This window comes from Bufo gargarizans, chromosome 2 (genome assembly GCF_014858855.1).
Source record: "Bufo gargarizans isolate SCDJY-AF-19 chromosome 2, ASM1485885v1, whole genome shotgun sequence".
Classification (NCBI taxonomy): domain Eukaryota; kingdom Metazoa; phylum Chordata; class Amphibia; order Anura; family Bufonidae; genus Bufo; species Bufo gargarizans.
In genome coordinates, this window is record NC_058081.1 from 234,427,248 (window position 1) to 234,445,020 (window position 17,773).

Sequence of the window (17,773 nt, forward strand, 5' to 3'; positions counted from 1 at the left end):
GGCCCTAAGCTACAATCTTTTAGAGGGTCAGATCACCTGCAGGCCCTCACATATAATGTTTTACAGGGTCAGCTCACCAGCAAGCCAGCACCTAAAATGTTTTGCAAGGTTCGGCTCACAAGCAGGCCATCGCATATAATGTTTTACAGGGTCAGCTCACCAGCAGGACTGCACCTAAAATCTTTTACAGGGTCAGCTCACCTGCAGGCTTTTGCATATAAAGTTTTACAGGGTCAGCTCACCACCAGGCCCGCACCTAAAATCTTTTACAAGGTTCGGCTCACAAGCAGGCCATCGCATATAATGTTTTTACAGGGTCAGCTCGTCAGCAGGCCCGCACCTAAAATCTTTTACAGGGTCAGCTCAGCTGCAGGCCCTTGCATATAATTTTTAGAGGGTTAGCTCACCAGCAGGCCCTAACCTACAATCTTTTAGAGGGTCAGATCACCTGCAGGCCCTCACATATCATGTTTTACAGGGTCAGCTCACCAGCAGGCCAGCACCTAAATTCTTTTACAGGGTCAGCTCACGTGCAGGCCCTCGCATATAATTTTTTATATTTTTATTTATTTAACTTTTTTATTGGTTTTCAATAAAGAACAAAAAGTAACAGGGTTACAGGTACATGCACGGTGAGCTGACCCAGGGTTACAATAAGAGTACAGGTGCAATCAGATACATGGCGTTGTTGGACATACATATTGAGAGTGGTCGATCAGACCGGCAATTTGTGGATGAATACAGCATCCTGTGGGATGGGAAGCGAATTGAGGGACGGCAGTGATTATGGGTCACTACCGTATGCCAAAGGCTACCAAGTGAAGCTTAGTGATAGACTAATGTGTAGTATAGTAGGTGAGAGGCCTAACGTTATGATAGGGTGGTATTCAGTAGAAGAGGTAGTAATCTTGATGAAAAGACCAAGTTAAAAGCGTCTAGCAATATCTTGGGCCTAGCCCAAGGGGCTTAGGGACCTGAACACAGGGAGACTTCCCTGTTGGGAGACCTATAGGCCGACCATGGGAGCCACTTTTTAAGGAATGTGGTATGCGTGCAGGTTTCCTATGATGACATTTCCTTGAACCTGTGCAACTGATCCACCTTTAGTATCCACTTTTCTAGAGAGGGGATTTGGGTTTGCATCCAGTAGGTAGGGAGTATGAGACGAGCAGCTAATAACATTTGAGTGAAGACAAAGGGGGGTCGTGAGGGAGTCCTTTCCTGATAAATGGACAGTAAGGCTAGTTGGGGTGAGGGTTGGATGGAGGTACGACAGATACTGTTTGCCAAAGCGAATACTTCGGACCACCAGTTGGTTATGGAGAGGCAAGACTACCAGATATAAAGGAAGTCACCTTTCCCCTGCAGGCACCTCCAGCATGTGTTTGAGGCAGTAGGAGAAAAAAGAGCCGTCTTATCAGGAGTATTGTACCATCTTGTGAGGATATTGTATCCATTCTCCTGTATACGGACACAACGGGAGGTCCTGTGGGGAGACTCAAGGATCTTGGGGATGGATGTGAAGGGGATAATAATATTTAGGTCTGCTTCCCAGTGTTTCAAGAAAGCTGATTTGGCCAGCATAGGGGGCGAGCGTAGTCTATTGTAAATTTGTGAGATACATTTTTTAGGGGCTGAGGGGAGGGAGATCACTGATTCGAACCAAACTATGGGACGTAGAAGGGCACCCAATTGAATGTGCTGTTTCAAGTAAGCTCTGAGATATATTACTGAGAACATATCACATGGGCGAGGGTTGAGGAGGACTTTCATGACGTCCAAACCAAGGGGTTTGCCAGAGAGGTCCATCAGCGATGAAAGAGCGATTGTTGAAGAGGACAGTCCCAATGATGTAGTCGCTCTCAGAGCTGGGGGAGCCGTGCCCAACGCATCCTTTACTGTAAGAAGTGGGGAGGGGAAAGGTATTGAGCAATGGGAGGTAGAAAACCACTTCCAAGCCTCGAGAGTGGCCTTAACAATAGGATAGTGAGAAAGTGATTTGATTACGGTGTTTGGGCGACCTAATAAGAGGGCCCTAGTTGGCTTCCCTAGTATCTCCAGTTCCTTTTCCACTACAGAAGAATGCGTAGATGGGCGTAGCCAGGCCACTGCACGAGCGAGGAGAATAGCTTTACCATATAGCTCCGGGTTAGGCAGGCCTATCCCCCCGTCACCCCTAGGCCTAGTGAGGAGGGAGAAGGCTAGTCTGGCCTTCCTCCCATTCCAAATAAAGGATCTAAATTTTTTATGAAGTGCTGCATAATAATGTTTGGGTACAGGAATTGGGAGAACCTGTTGTAAATAAGTAATAGAGTAATGAGCGAGCACTCATACACTTGGCAACCAGATTGACATGTGCAGAAAATATTTATTAAATCCCCATAAAATACAAGTAATAAAATTTATAAGAACAATGTAGCAATAATATACAACATTACAGTCACATATATTATGGTAGATATGATCGACACTATATTCATATGACTCAATAGTGTCGATAAATTCAATAATATATATCACACCAAAAAACTTCAAGTATATGCTGTTATTTGGGAAGAGGGGGTATTATCTTCTAGCACTCTATCCCAATTTGGAAAACTGAATGTCACTGAAAATGTTGTAGGTGTATTCACTGGGAGCGCAACATGTTCATAAAGTGTCCACAGGAATCCTGATAATGTAAAAAGTCTCTTATAGCATATACTTTTAAAGTTGATATGAGCTTTGAATTGAAGAAAGCTTTAATTCGATATTTGACTTACCGTCTAGCGTCTGCTGTCTCCCTATTGCTTCAATGGAGCTTTAAATATTTGCCAGCTTAGGAGGACCACTGAGGAAGGGAGAGTGAATCTACCCGTAACGCGTATGGTGAAATAAGTGATGTACCTGCATTGAAAAGCCTCCGATAATACTGTATGGCCATACAGAAGAAAATTTCTACAGTAAAGGATTAACTATTCTTATCGTCGAAAGCTGCACCAAAGGAAATTGCGGAACAGAGTGGCAACTCCTGCGATCTTTGGAACTCCCGCAAAATTTAAACCAGCTTGCTGTATGGAGCGACTGAATAAGCCAGCAAATATTTAAAGCTCCATTGAAGCAATAGGGAGACAGCAGACGCTAGACGGTAAGCCAAATATCGATTTAAAGTTTTCTTCAATTCAAAGCTCATATCGACTTTAAAAGGATATGCTATAAGAGACTTTTCACATTATCAGGATTCCTGTGGACACTTTATGAACATGTTGCGCTCCCAGTGAATACACCTACAACATTTTCAGTGACATTCAGTTTTCCAAATTGGGATAGAGTGCTAGAAGATAATACCCCCTCTTCCCAAATAACAGCATATACTTTTGGTGTGATATATATTATTGAATTTATCGACACCATTGAGTCATATGAATATAGTGTCGATCATATCTACCATAATATATGTGACTGTAATGTTGTATATTATTGCTACATTGTTCTTATACATTTTATTACTTGTATTTTATGGGGATTTAATAAATATTTTCTGCACATGTCAATCTGGTTGCCAAGTGTATGAGTGCCCGCTCATTACTCTATTACTACATTTGCCTTTTAAGAGAGGGTGGGGTGATTCCCTCTATATGAGCTTGCAGCACCATACCTTAACTACTTGCTAGTAAGCCACCACAACCTACCACTATTTTATCTGTTGTAAATAAGTAAGGCGGGGGAGGAAAAGGGAAGAAAGCAAGTTTTTGCGGCCAAACCAGGACAGGGTGGGATTGGATTGGGCCAGGCAGTCAATGGAATTGAAGATTGAAGATTTTAGGGGGACATAATTAAGGGAGAATAAGTCATTTATCTCGGGGCTAATTATTACGCTCAGGTAGGTAATGGTGGGGGAGGACAAGTTAAAGGGCGAGTTTTCCATGAGGTGTCGGTTTGGTAGTAGGGTTGATGCCTGAGCATAAAACTAGGGATTTGTTGGCGTTTATCTTGAAGTCGGAGACCGCGCTATAAAGGTTGAGATGGGATTGGATACAAGGGAGTGATACTGAAGGATTAATCGTCATCATTAATCCGCAAACGCTGCAAATTTTTGTTCCCTGCCTCCCAAATATAGACCCTCAATTGTCCTGTCCAACCTAATGATAGATAAGAGCGGTTCTAGGGCTAGGATAAATAAGAGTGGAGACAGAGGGCATCCCTGCCTCGTCCCGTTCTTTATGGTGAATGGAGAGGAGAGGTTCCCATTGACCATGACCCGAGCTGATGCTTGGTCATACATGGTAAAGGTAGCTTGAACAAAGGGATCAGGGAGGCCGAACCTGAGCAAGGCATGCCTCAGATATAGCCAATTCACTCTGTTGAATGCCTTCTCGGCATCCGTGCTAAGAAGGAGCAAGGGAGAGGAGGTGCGGTTGGCGTGGCAGAGAGCATTAATCACTCTGGAGGTGTTGTCTCTACCCTCCCTATTGTAGATAAAGCCCACCTGATCCATGTGAACAATAAGGGGGAAAATAGTAGCCAGTCTGTTGGCCAGCATCTTGGCCAGGAGTTTGAGGTCTATATTTAGGAGGGATATAGGCCTATAATTGGAGCACAGTTTGGGGTCTTTCCCTTCTTTAGGGATGAGCGTGATGTGGGCTACAGTCATATCTCTGGATAGTGGGACCCCTTTAAGGGATAGATTGCATATCTCAAGAAGGTGGGGTAAGAGGGTCTCTTTGAAGGTTTTGTAATATGGCACTGGTAAGCCGTCTGGGCCAGGGCTCTTACCTTTCGGCATTTGATTTCATGCTTTATTAAGTTCAACCAGAGTAAAGGGAGCTTCTAAGAACATTTTTTGTTCTGGCGTTATGGTAGGGATGTTAGAGGAGTCAAGGAAAGATGATATGAGGGGGGCTCGAGTGTCAGGTGCAGCGTTGGAGGGGAGGTTGTAAAGATTTTCATAAAAGGAACGGAACTGGGCAGCAATCTGGGCGGCAGAAAAGATGGGTTTGCCTTCAGGAGAAGCGAGTTGATGGATATAATTTGCAGCTCTCCTACTCTTTATCCTACTCATTAAAAATTTGGTGGCCTTATCGCCATGGGCAAAAAATTTGTGCTGGGAATTCAAAAAGAATTTGGCTGATTTAGCTTGAAGGAGGGCTTTGAGCTCTGCTCTGAACTTTGACAATTCTTGGAGATGGGCATCTGCTGGTTACTTTTGTGGTGGGATTCAAGCCTTTGGATGTTCTTGAGGGCATCATCTATTGCTTTTTCCCTCAATTTTTTCTGGTAGGAACCAATACTGATGAATTGGCCCCTGATATAGGGTTTGTGCGCATCCCTGAGCGAGTTAGCAGAGAGGTCGGGACTCTTGTTAATAGAAAAGTATTCTTTCATGTGTTTGGAGATCAAATCAATCATGGACTGGTGTCCCAATAAAGATTCATTCAGTCTCCAATTGAAACATGCGGGGGTACTATTGGGGGCCAGTACAGAGAGAAAAATTGGGGAGTGGTCAGAGAGATGCATGGTACCTATGGAAGCCTCATTACATAGGTGGAGATGTTCTTTGGAAATAAAAAGATAATCCAGGCGGTGATAAGAACCATGCATTGGGGAGAAAAATGAATAGTCCCGGGTGTTTGGGTGGTGAGACCTCCACACATGAATTAGGTGAAGATTCCAGAGATTTTCTCGGAAGCTTTTGAGGGACCTGAAGGAGTGATGTGTTTTCTTGGAAGATGTATCCATAGGAGGGTGTAAAGCCATGTTTAGGTCTCCTCCCAGGACCACTATTCCCTCCTTGAAAGAGTTTATTAGGGGGCAAATGTTTGAAAACCAACTGGATTGATTAGAGTTGGGAGCATAGAGGTTTATGAAAGTGTAAGTTTGTAGGCCTATGGTGCCTTTCACCAGTATGTATCTCCCATCGGGATCTTGTAAATGACATATATAAGAGAAGGGGGTCTTCCTTTGGAAGCCTATGCTGACTCCGCAAGAAGAAGAAGAGCCTCCTCCGCAGTGGTACCATTGGGAATAGTGGGAAAATTGCATATTGGGGTAGCAATTAAAGCGAAAATGCGCCTCCTGGAGGAACACTACATTAGCCCCGGCTTTTCTGAGGATAGCAAAAATATGGCTGCGTTTTGAGGGAGATTGAAAACCTTTTACATTGTACGAAGCTATGTGGAGGTCAGCCATAGTTAGCTGTGTAGGTTGGGGTACCTTGTAGCCAATGATGTGTCCTCCAGGAGAGTACGGCCTCCATGAGATGCACTTCCATCAGGTTCAGGATGCGGGTTGGGATGATGAAGATCTCACAGTGTTTTTGTGGGAACGGTGAGTACCTTGAAGGTGGGGGAAGAAGGGTAACAAAAACCTAACATTTTAAAACAACAAGAAAATGTGTATCAAGCATACGTGAGTACACTATGAGCATGGGGGGGGGTGGTAGGTCAAGTGACCAAGATAGGGACCGTATAGCACCTTGGAGAGGGCCATAGGGTAGGGAGTGAGGACGGGTTACATACTATAGGATCTAGAATGTGGGAAAAGAGAAGCAGGTTGAAATGCAAAAAGAAAGAAAAAATAAATAAATAAAAAATGAAAATTCTATAAAGATGGCAATAAACTGTGAAATGACAGTTCTAACAGGAGTGAAAATGGAGCTGCTAAGATAGATCTTTCAGGTTTCTCGGGAGAGGCTCCTGGGTGTGAGTTGGTGCCCTCTCTTCTTGGACCTGGAAGATTTTGGGGTGCGCTGGACCTCATAAGGAATAATTTTGGAGAGATCTGGTAGGTCTCCGAGGTAAAGTTCCCAGTTTTCAATTTGCAAGGAAGGAATGTCCAGCTCCTCTAGGATGGGCACAGCATCCGCATACGATGTAATGTTGGATCGCTTGCCCGCTATTGAGAATGAGAGTCCAAATGGGAAGGACCAGCGATACAGGATTTTGTTGGACCTCAACCAGTCCGTCAGGGGCTTCAGGGCTCTCCGCTTCTTGAGGGTGGAAGGAGCAAGATCTTGATACACTTCCAAATTGGCATCCTTGTAAGCTAGGTCGGCTCGGTTACGTGCAGCATCCAGTATGGCCGCTTTAACTGGGTAGTTTAGGAACCTACAGATGATGTCACCCGGTGGTTCGGTCGGCTTGGGCTTAGGGCGTAGTGCCCTATTTGCGCGTTCGATGGCGATTTCCTGCGGATAATCGGGGCCCAGCAAGGAGCTACAAATCGAGATGATGGTGGAGGAAATTTCGCCCGGCAGAATCGCTTCTGGTATGCCTCTGAATCTCAAATTGTTACGGCGCCCCCTGTTCTCCTGGTCCTCCAGGTCGTTGTTTAACTCATTAAGGTGCGCTGTGCAGCGATGGAGAGAAGCGGCAACCGCTGCCTGGTGATTCAGGGATGCGGCTTGATGCGACTCGAGTGTTTCCACCCGTTCCCCGACGTGTCTCACCTCTTGCCTACAAGCCGAGAGTTCAGTGAGGATAGGTTCCATAACTCTGCTCAGCGCTCGATCCAGGTAACGTCTGGTTAGCGGAAGATCAGAGCTGGGCTGGCCATCTTCCGAGCGTGTCCCCAGAGTGTGTGGGGACACGCTTCAGAGCTTTAGGCAGCGGGACCGGCGCCATCTTGGGTTCTCGTGCTGCGACCGTAGCAGCTGCCTTTTTCAGGAATTTGTCCATGTCGCCGCCTGGGATTTGACCTTTGGGGGTCCCTGCGTGGTCACCAAGCTTGGGGTTCCCGATTTTTACCATCCTCACTCAATAAGGCTGAAAATTGCTGGTGCTAGGGACGGTCACCTTTACGGAGCAGGGAACTAAGCTGCCATCTCAGTCCGGCGCTAGCTCCGCCCCCCTCGCATATAATTTTTTAGAGGGTCAGCTCACCAGCAGGCCCTCACCTACAATCTTTTATAGGGACAGCTCACCTGCAGGCCCTCGCATATAATGTTTTAGTTAGCTGTGTAGGTTGGGGTACCTTGTAGCCAATGATGTGTCCTCCAGGAGAGTACGGCCTCCATGAGATGCACTTCCATCAGGTTCAGGATGCGGGTTGGGATGATGAAGATCTCACAGTGTTTTTGTGGGAACGGTGAGTACCTTGAAGGTGGGGGAAGAAGGGTAACAAAAACCTAACATTTTAAAACAACAAGAAAATGTGTATCAAGCATACGTGAGTACACTATGAGCATGGGGGGGGGTGGTAGGTCAAGTGACCAAGATAGGGACCGTATAGCACCTTGGAGAGGGCCATAGGGTAGGGAGTGAGGACGGGTTACATACTATAGGATCTAGAATGTGGGAAAAGAGAAGCAGGTTGAAATGCAAAAAGAAAGAAAAAAATAAATAAATAAAAAATGAAAATTCTATAAAGATGGCAATAAACTGTGAAATGACAGTTCTAACAGGAGTGAAAACTGGAGCTGCTAAGATAGATCTTTCAGGTTTCTCGGGAGAGGCTCCTGGGTGTGAGTTGGTGCCCTCTCTTCTTGGACCTGGAAGATTTTGGGGTGCGCTGGACCTCATAAGGAATAATTTTGGAGAGATCTGGTAGGTCTCCGAGGTAAAGTTCCCAGTTTTCAATTTGCAAGGAAGGAATGTCCAGCTCCTCTAGGATGGGCACAGCATCCGCATACGATGTAATGTTGGATCGCTTGCCCGCTATTGAGAATGAGAGTCCAAATGGGAAGGACCAGCGATACAGGATTTTGTTGGACCTCAACCAGTCCGTCAGGGGCTTCAGGGCTCTCCGCTTCTTGAGGGTGGAAGGAGCAAGATCTTGATACACTTCCAAATTGGCATCCTTGTAAGCTAGGTCGGCTCGGTTACGTGCAGCATCCAGTATGGCCGCTTTAACTGGGTAGTTTAGGAACCTACAGATGATGTCACCCGGTGGTTCGGTCGGCTTGGGCTTAGGGCGTAGTGCCCTATTTGCGCGTTCGATGGCGATTTCCTGCGGATAATCGGGGCCCAGCAAGGAGCTACAAATCGAGATGATGGTGGAGGAAATTTCGCCCGGCAGAATCGCTTCTGGTATGCCTCTGAATCTCAAATTGTTACGGCGCCCCCTGTTCTCCTGGTCCTCCAGGTCGTTGTTTAACTCATTAAGGTGCGCTGTGCAGCGATGGAGAGAAGCGGCAACCGCTGCCTGGTGATTCAGGGATGCGGCTTGATGCGACTCGAGTGTTTCCACCCGTTCCCCGACGTGTCTCACCTCTTGCCTACAAGCCGAGAGTTCAGTGAGGATAGGTTCCATAACTCTGCTCAGCGCTCGATCCAGGTAACGTCTGGTTAGCGGAAGATCAGAGCTGGGCTGGCCATCTTCCGAGCGTGTCCCCAGAGTGTGTGGGGACACGCTTCAGAGCTTTAGGCAGCGGGACCGGCGCCATCTTGGGTTCTCGTGCTGCGACCGTAGCAGCTGCCTTTTTCAGGAATTTGTCCATGTCGCCGCCTGGGATTTGACCTTTGGGGGTCCCTGCGTGGTCACCAAGCTTGGGGTTCCCGATTTTTACCATCCTCACTCAATAAGGCTGAAAATTGCTGGTGCTAGGGACGGTCACCTTTACGGAGCAGGGAACTAAGCTGCCATCTCAGTCCGGCGCTAGCTCCGCCCCCCTCGCATATAATTTTTTAGAGGGTCAGCTCACCAGCAGGCCCTCACCTACAATCTTTTATAGGGACAGCTCACCTGCAGGCCCTCGCATATAATGTTTTAGTTAGCTGTGTAGGTTGGGGTACCTTGTAGCCAATGATGTGTCCTCCAGGAGAGTACGGCCTCCATGAGATGCACTTCCATCAGGTTCAGGATGCGGGTTGGGATGATGAAGATCTCACAGTGTTTTTGTGGGAACGGTGAGTACCTTGAAGGTGGGGGAAGAAGGGTAACAAAAACCTAACATTTTAAAACAACAAGAAAATGTGTATCAAGCATACGTGAGTACACTATGAGCATGGGGGGGGTGGTAGGTCAAGTGACCAAGATAGGGACCGTATAGCACCTTGGAGAGGGCCATAGGGTAGGGAGTGAGGACGGGTTACATACTATAGGATCTAGAATGTGGGAAAAGAGAAGCAGGTTGAAATGCAAAAAGAAAAGAAAAAAATAAATAAATAATGAAAATTCTATAAAGATGGCAATAAACTGTGAAATGACAGTTCTAACAGGAGTGAAAACGGAGCTGCTAAGATAGATCTTTCAGGTTTCTCGGGAGAGGCTCCTGGGTGTGAGTTGGTGCCCTCTCTTCTTGGACCTGGAAGATTTTGGGGTGCGCTGGACCTCATAAGGAATAATTTTGGAGAGATCTGGTAGGTCTCCGAGGTAAAGTTCCCAGTTTTCAATTTGCAAGGAAGGAATGTCCAGCTCCTCTAGGATGGGCACAACATCCGCATACGATGTAATGTTGGATCGATCGCTTGCCCGCTATTGAGAATGAGAATCCAAATGGGAAGGACCAGCGATACAGGATTTTGTTGGACCTCAACCAGTCCGTCAGGGGCTTCAGGGCTCTCCGCTTCTTGAGGGTGGAAGGAGCAAGATCTTGATACACTTCCAAATTGGCATCCTTGTAAGCTAGGTCGGCTCGGTTACGTGCAGCATCCAGTATGGCCGCTTTAACTGGGTAGTTTAGGAACCTACAGATGATGTCACCCGGTGGTTCGGTCGGCTTGGGCTTAGGGCGTAGTGCCCTATTTGCGCGTTCGATGGCGATTTCCTGCGGATAATCGGGGCCCAGCAAGGAGCTACAAATCGAGATGATGGTGGAGGAAATTTCGCCCGGCAGAATCGCTTCTGGTATGCCTCTGAATCTCAAATTGTTACGGCGCCCCCTGTTCTCCTGGTCCTCCAGGTCGTTGTTTAACTCATTAAGGTGCGCTGTGCAGCGATGGAGAGAAGCGGCAACCGCTGCCTGGTGATTCAGGGATGCGGCTTGATGCGACTCGAGTGTTTCCACCCGTTCCCCGACGTGTCTCACCTCTTGCCTACAAGCCGAGAGTTCAGTGAGGATAGGTTCCATAACTCTGCTCAGCGCTCGATCCAGGTAACGTCTGGTTAGCGGAAGATCAGAGCTGGGCTGGCCATCTTCCGAGCGTGTCCCCAGAGTGTGTGGTCACCAAGCTTGGGGTTCCCGATTTTTACCATCCTCACTCAATAAGGCTGAAAATTGCTGGTGCTAGGGACGGTCACCTTTACGGAGCAGGGAACTAAGCTGCCATCTCAGTCCGGCGCTAGCTCCGCCCCCCTCGCATATAATTTTTTAGAGGGTCAGCTCACCAGCAGGCCCTCACCTACAATCTTTTATAGGGACAGCTCACCTGCAGGCCCTCGCATATAATGTTTTAGAGGGTCAGCTCACCAGCAGGTCCTGCACCTAAAATATTTTACAGGGTCAGCTCACCTGCAGGCCCTCACATATAATTTTTTAGAGGGTCAGCTTATCTGCAGGCCCTCACATATAATTTTTTAGAGGTTCAGCTCACCAGCAGGCCCGCACCTAAAATCTTTTACAGGGTCAGCTAAGCTGCAGGGTCTCGCATATAATTTTTAAAAGGGTCTGCTCACCAGCGGGCCCTCACCTACAATCTTTTACAGAGTCAGCTTACCTGCAGGCCCTGACATATAATTTCTTAGAGGGTCAGATCACTAGCAGGGCCTCAACTACAATCTTTTACAGGGTCAGCTCACCTGCAGGCCCTTGCATATAATTTTTAGAGGGTAAGATCACTAGCAGGCCTTCACTTACAATCTTTTACAGGGTCAGCTCACCAGCAGGCCTTCACCTACAATCTTTTACAGGGTCAGCTCACCTACAGACTCTCGCATATATTTTTTGAGAAAGTCAGCTCACCAGCAAGCCATCAATCATAATTTTGCAAGAGTGTATGATGCCCTCCTTTATGTGTAATAAAGGGTGTATTGAAGCGCCGGTTCCTTGTATTTTTTGGCAGCCCTTTCACTTACTGCATAGGCTTTATGAGTGTAGGAGTCCCACTACCTAAACAATTGCACCACAATGTGAATGAGGCACTCCTTTATATGATATATAGGTTGTATCAGAGTGCCTCTTCCTTTTGGCAGCACTTTCACTTTATATACAAGTGAATATAGAGGAAAGAATGCTTCCTAACAATTTTTCCTCCGTCTAAAATCGATTTTATCTTTGGTTTTGTGCGTATAATTGTCAGTCTGTAAAAGTGGTGTACTATTCGGACAACATCGTTCCCAGCAGTGACTCGGGAGTCCAAGATGCATCCAAACATCCAACCCATGCTGTTCCCAAACCCTTTCAGTGGTGTATCCATGAATTTAGGAACTTTTTGTCTGAACCAGATACACTCCCCTCTTCAGAGCAGGGGGTGCCTGGTTTAATGCTTGGGTTCTCCCATTGACTTCCATTGTTTGGTAGAGCACCGGAGTATCCCGAGGTCTTCGGTCCGAGCCCCCAAACACTATGGTGCTCGGTCAACACTAGTGGTGATAGCATCATGCTCTAGGGGTGTTTTTCAGTGGCTGGAACAGTGAAACTGGTGAGAGTTAAGGGAAAGTTAAATGGAGCAAAGTAAAGAGAGACTTTTAAAAATCCATAATGCCCCGGACCTCAGACTGGGCCAAAGACAATTAACTTCCAAAAAGACAATGACCTAAGCACACAGCCAAGAAAACACATGAGTGTCATAGGGACAACTTTGTGAATATCCTTGAGTGCCTCAGCCAGAATCCTGACATTTCTGGAGAGACCTGATAAAAGCTGTCATCCTGTCCCATCCAACCTAACAGTGTTTGAGAGGATATGCTGAGAAAAATGGCAACAAATCCCCAAATCCAGATGTAAAAAGCTTGTGTCATCATACTCAAGAAGACTGGAGGCTGTAATCACTGCCAAAGGTGCTTCAACTAAGTCCTGAGTAAAGGGTCTGAATACTTATGTCAATGCAATGTTTTTCCTTTTCAATAAATTAGCAAATATTTAGAACATTCTTTTTCACTCAGTGATTATGGGATGTTGAGTGCAGAATGATGGAGAAAAATGTTATATTTTTTAAATTTCAGCACAAAGCCGCAACATAACAAAATGTAAAAAAAGGGAAAGGGTCTGAACTTTCTGTCTTTCTAAGTGCATTGTAGTCTAGTGAGAAACAAACAGTTCATTAATAAATATAGTTTAATATATTAAGTCTAAAAGTCAAAGTGAAAGAAAATATATTTTAATAGGCTTTTTAATAACTAAAAGTCATAAAACCTCAAAAAAATGTTAACAATGCAAAACAATATAAATATCATAAAATAAAACCATTATGACTTTTAGAATTTCACTGCATCCTTGTAATTGAATGCCAACAATTAACAGTGTTAGAGGGGTTAATGAATAAACTGTACTACACTGTAAACTAGTGTAACTAGAATGTGTCAGAAGGCATTTGTCCAAGATCTGCAAGTTTAGTCATGAATCAAGTGCACACATGACAAGTGGATAATGAATGGTGGCAAATGGTGAACAATGGATAAGCAACCAGCTGGTAAATGTCTCATAATCACAGGGAACTCTCAATCACAGTGTATGTCTTTTGTACTTTCAATGTGTAACACTCATGGGTGATGTTTACCTATGCTTATGTACATTCCAGAAATAAAAGAAAAAGAAAGCTTGGTGCATGCATCGAGACAAACAAATTGTCATTTAATGGATTTTTCCCCCTTTTGTATTTGTCATTGAGAATGATAGATACAATATTGGGCATACTGTCATTAGTAATAAAATGACATTTATTTTCATTACTTGTTAAGTTTATACAATTAAAGTAAGGGTTAGTAGGAATAATCTATTTGTAAGGGTAGTTTCACACTATGTTTATTAAAAATAAGTAATTGCATAAAATGCCCTACACTGCCTTTTTTTGTGGCAATACAAGTTTACATGTGTTTTTAACTCCATAACCATTTAATAGCCTTCATAATCTAAACACTAGCAAAACTAGCATTAAGGCCTCTTTCACACGGGCGTCACGTGTGAGGGCCGGATAGGATGTGGGTGTGTTGCGGGAAAATCGTGGGGTGAGTTTTGTATGCGATTGAGTTGCGTTCTTCAGTTTTTTCTGTGCGAGTGCAATGCATTTTGCATACGCGTGAGAAAAAACTGAATGTGATACCCAGACCCAAACCTGGACTTCTTCAATGAAGTTTGGGTTAGGTATTCTGTAGATTTTAATATTTTCCCCTATAACATCTTTTCCCCTATAACATCGTTATAAGGGAAAATAATAGCAATCTTCTTTGAGGACCTGGGAGAAAAGGACCATTGGTGACGTCACTGCGCTCATCACATGGTCCATCAAGAAAAAAGACAAGCCGGGCTGCGCGAACAAGTGGATGAGGTGAGTTAAATTTTTTATATTTATTTTTAACCCCTCCATCCCTATTTTACTTAGCATTCTGTATTAAGAATGCTATTATTTTCCCTTATAACCATCTTACAAGGGAAAATAATAATATTGATCGGGTCCCGATCGTCACCTAGAGTAGAAACCATGCGTGAAAATCGCACAGCATCCGCACTTGTTTGCGGATGCTTGCGATTTTCACGCAGCCCCAGTCACTTCTATGGGGCCTGCGTTGCATTAAAAACGCAGATTATTCCTTTCTTTTCTTTTCTTTTTTTTTTTTTTGTCTTCTTTTCATATTATTTCTTCATACCATTGTCTAGGTCTTTCTTGCATGAATGCAGTATATGACATTCTCATTGCCATATTGCCAGGATGTCTCTAAATAGTCAAAGCTGTTTAAATGACTATGATATTGTCGTATGATACTTAATATGTCATGCCTGGATTTTGTATCCCTCCTTTTGTGGAGGTAAATTACTGTCTATTGGATACCTCTGTTTATATCCCTATTGAAAATTCAGAAAATAAAGAATTTATAAAAAAAAAAAAAAAAAAAACGCAGATTATAGAGCATGCTGCGATTTTCACGCAACTCACAAGTAATGCGTGAAAATCACCGCTCATGTGTACAGCCCCATTGAAGTGAATGGGTCTGGATTCAGTGCGGGTGCAATGCATTCACCTCACGCATTACACCCATGTGGAATTCTCGCCCATGTGAAAGGGGCCTAACACTAGCATTTGACTTTTTTCTTGCATGTGTTTTATCAAATAAAACATAAAAGGAAAGAATTTTTGATGGATCTTACGCAAACCAATAGATTCAACCTTAATACCCTTGTTTGCTTTATTCTGTATCAATTCAGCCAGAAAGATCAGTTTTTCTGTTTACAGCATTAAAAAATGTCCATGAGCTATGCTTTTGAGTCTAGAATAAAAAACCGGATCTAAAAACAAAATATGGAAAATTAAGTGATATTATTTTTTGTATCAGTTGCACAACTATTTTAGATCAGTTGTGGAAAAATCTAAAAAGAACATACAGCAAATAAATGCAAGAATTAACATGTTAAAAGTTATATAACAGGCGTCCAAAAGCTGTCCACTCTACTGTACTTCAGTTAGGGTAGGTTCACATCTGAAGCAGGTAAATAAGGGAGTCTATTGCAGCAGGGAAGTAGGTTACTGGAGGTACCATATCTGGCATAGCCACACCCAACTGCACACCGCTGGGGTGTACTAGATCCCAATTCATTAGGCAGAGTGCAGCAGTGTCCATCTATGCTGGATGCTATAACTCTGGTAGACTGAACCTCTACAGACTACTGTATTTACCTACCCTTATTTAGGGAGGAACCATTGATTTCTCACAGGAGCAGATTAAATGGCCCAATGATCCTGGGCTGATCTTTAAGCTTGGGACCCACAAGTAAAAAAAATATATATATACTGCACATTTTTACCCTCAAGCCATAGTGCTAAAGACTTATTTAGATTGACAATATAAAGGAGAATGCAGCACTGTATACCTATTAAATACAGTGATGTGTCCTCTGATGTAGATGTACTATTTCCTTATTTTCTCCTTTACAAGCAGACCACTACGATTACATCTTTCAGCAATCTCTCTAACAGAATTTGTCAGAGATCTTAACGTTCTCACCTTTCAATTATCCCACCCATCTTGGTACCCCAACAGTGTTATCCTTCCCAATACTGTGCCCGCTGTGCTCCTCAATGCCCTCAGATACTATACTGCAGAAATAATAGTGCCACACAGATAGGACCACATTATTAATCGGGATCCCCCAAAAAGTTATTTTCTTCCATTGTGCCCCCTACATTGTCACAATAGTGATAATGATCTCCAAGTGTGCCCCACTAGTAGTAGTGCCTTTCACATTATGCCCACTAATAATACCCCTCAAAGTACCCCAGTGATAATAAGGATCCATACAGTGCCCCCAGTAGTAATAAAGCTTCTCTATAGGGCATTCCTAAAGAGCTACCTATAGAACTAATGCTCCTCTATAGTATAATGCTGCAGTTAATATCCCCTGTGCATGGCCCCAGTAGATATAATGTCCCCTGTAGCACCTCCAGTAGTTTTGTGCCTCTAATATGTTGCTTCAGTAATGCCTTTAGCATTCATAATACCCTCATGCAGTGCCCACGGTAGCTATAATGTCCTCCTTTATAGCCCTGAGTATTTAAAATGCTCCCTTGAAGTGCTCCAGTAGTTATGTTATCCCAATAATGCCCCAAGTACTCATAATACCCTCTATACACTGCCCTCAGTATCTATGATGTTCCTCTTTAGGCCTCATGCACACGACTGTGCTGTTTTTTGCGGACCGTAAACTGTGGATCCGCAAAAAACGGAAGCCGCCCATGTGCCTTCCGCAATCTGCGGAACAAAACGGGTGGCCCATTGTAGACATGCCTATTCTTGTCCGCAAAATAAACAGGAATAGGACATGCTATATTTTTTTTGCGGGGCCTCGGAACGGAGCAACGGATGCGGACAGCACACGGTGAAAACAGTTGCCATGACATCATGTCACTACCTGAGACCTGACCTTAGGTAGCTGCCATGATGTCACCGCATATGCAAGGCATATAATAATCGAACATTAGATGTCTTATCCAGTGTTGATCAAGCATCAAATTGCTCGGGTGTTCGAGTAGAACACTTTGGGATTCTCGGGTGCTTGGCGGAGCACCCGAGCACAATGGAAGTCAATCTGTGAACCACAAGCATTAAACCAGGCACCCCCTTCTCTGAAATGGGGAGGGTGTCTGGCTTATAGGAAAAGGTCAGAAATTAATGTAAACACTACTAAAATGGTTCAGGAATAGCATGGGGAGGATGTCTGGATGCATCTTGGACTCCCAGGTCGCTGCTGGAAATGATGTTGTCCGAGTAGAAAGTCACTTTTACAGACTAGCGATAATACGCACCAAACCGAAGATAAAATCAATTTTAGAGGAAAAATTGTTAGGAAACATTCTTATAACATTCGTATAACGCGAGGGTCATGAGAAAGGCAGCATAACATAAAGTCAGCCATGTGTGCCAGAGTCCTAACAGACAAGACTTTGCTGTAGTCATCAGGAGGATGACTCTCAATCTCCTCATCCTCCTACTCCTCTTTGGCCCATCCAGGCTGTACAGATGAATTAAACCTGCTTTGGGTACTACCCTCTGTAGCGGAGGCAATCGTCTCCTGCTCCTCCTCCAAATCATCATCCAATTTGCGCTGAGAATACGAACAGAGGGTGGTCTGGCTATCGCCCTGTGTATTGTCTTCTCCCACTTTCACATGCAAACTGTCCGCCTTCATTGTGAGCAGCGAGCATTTCAGTAGACACAGAAGTGGGATGGTTACGCTGATAATAGCAGCATCGCCGCTCACCATCTT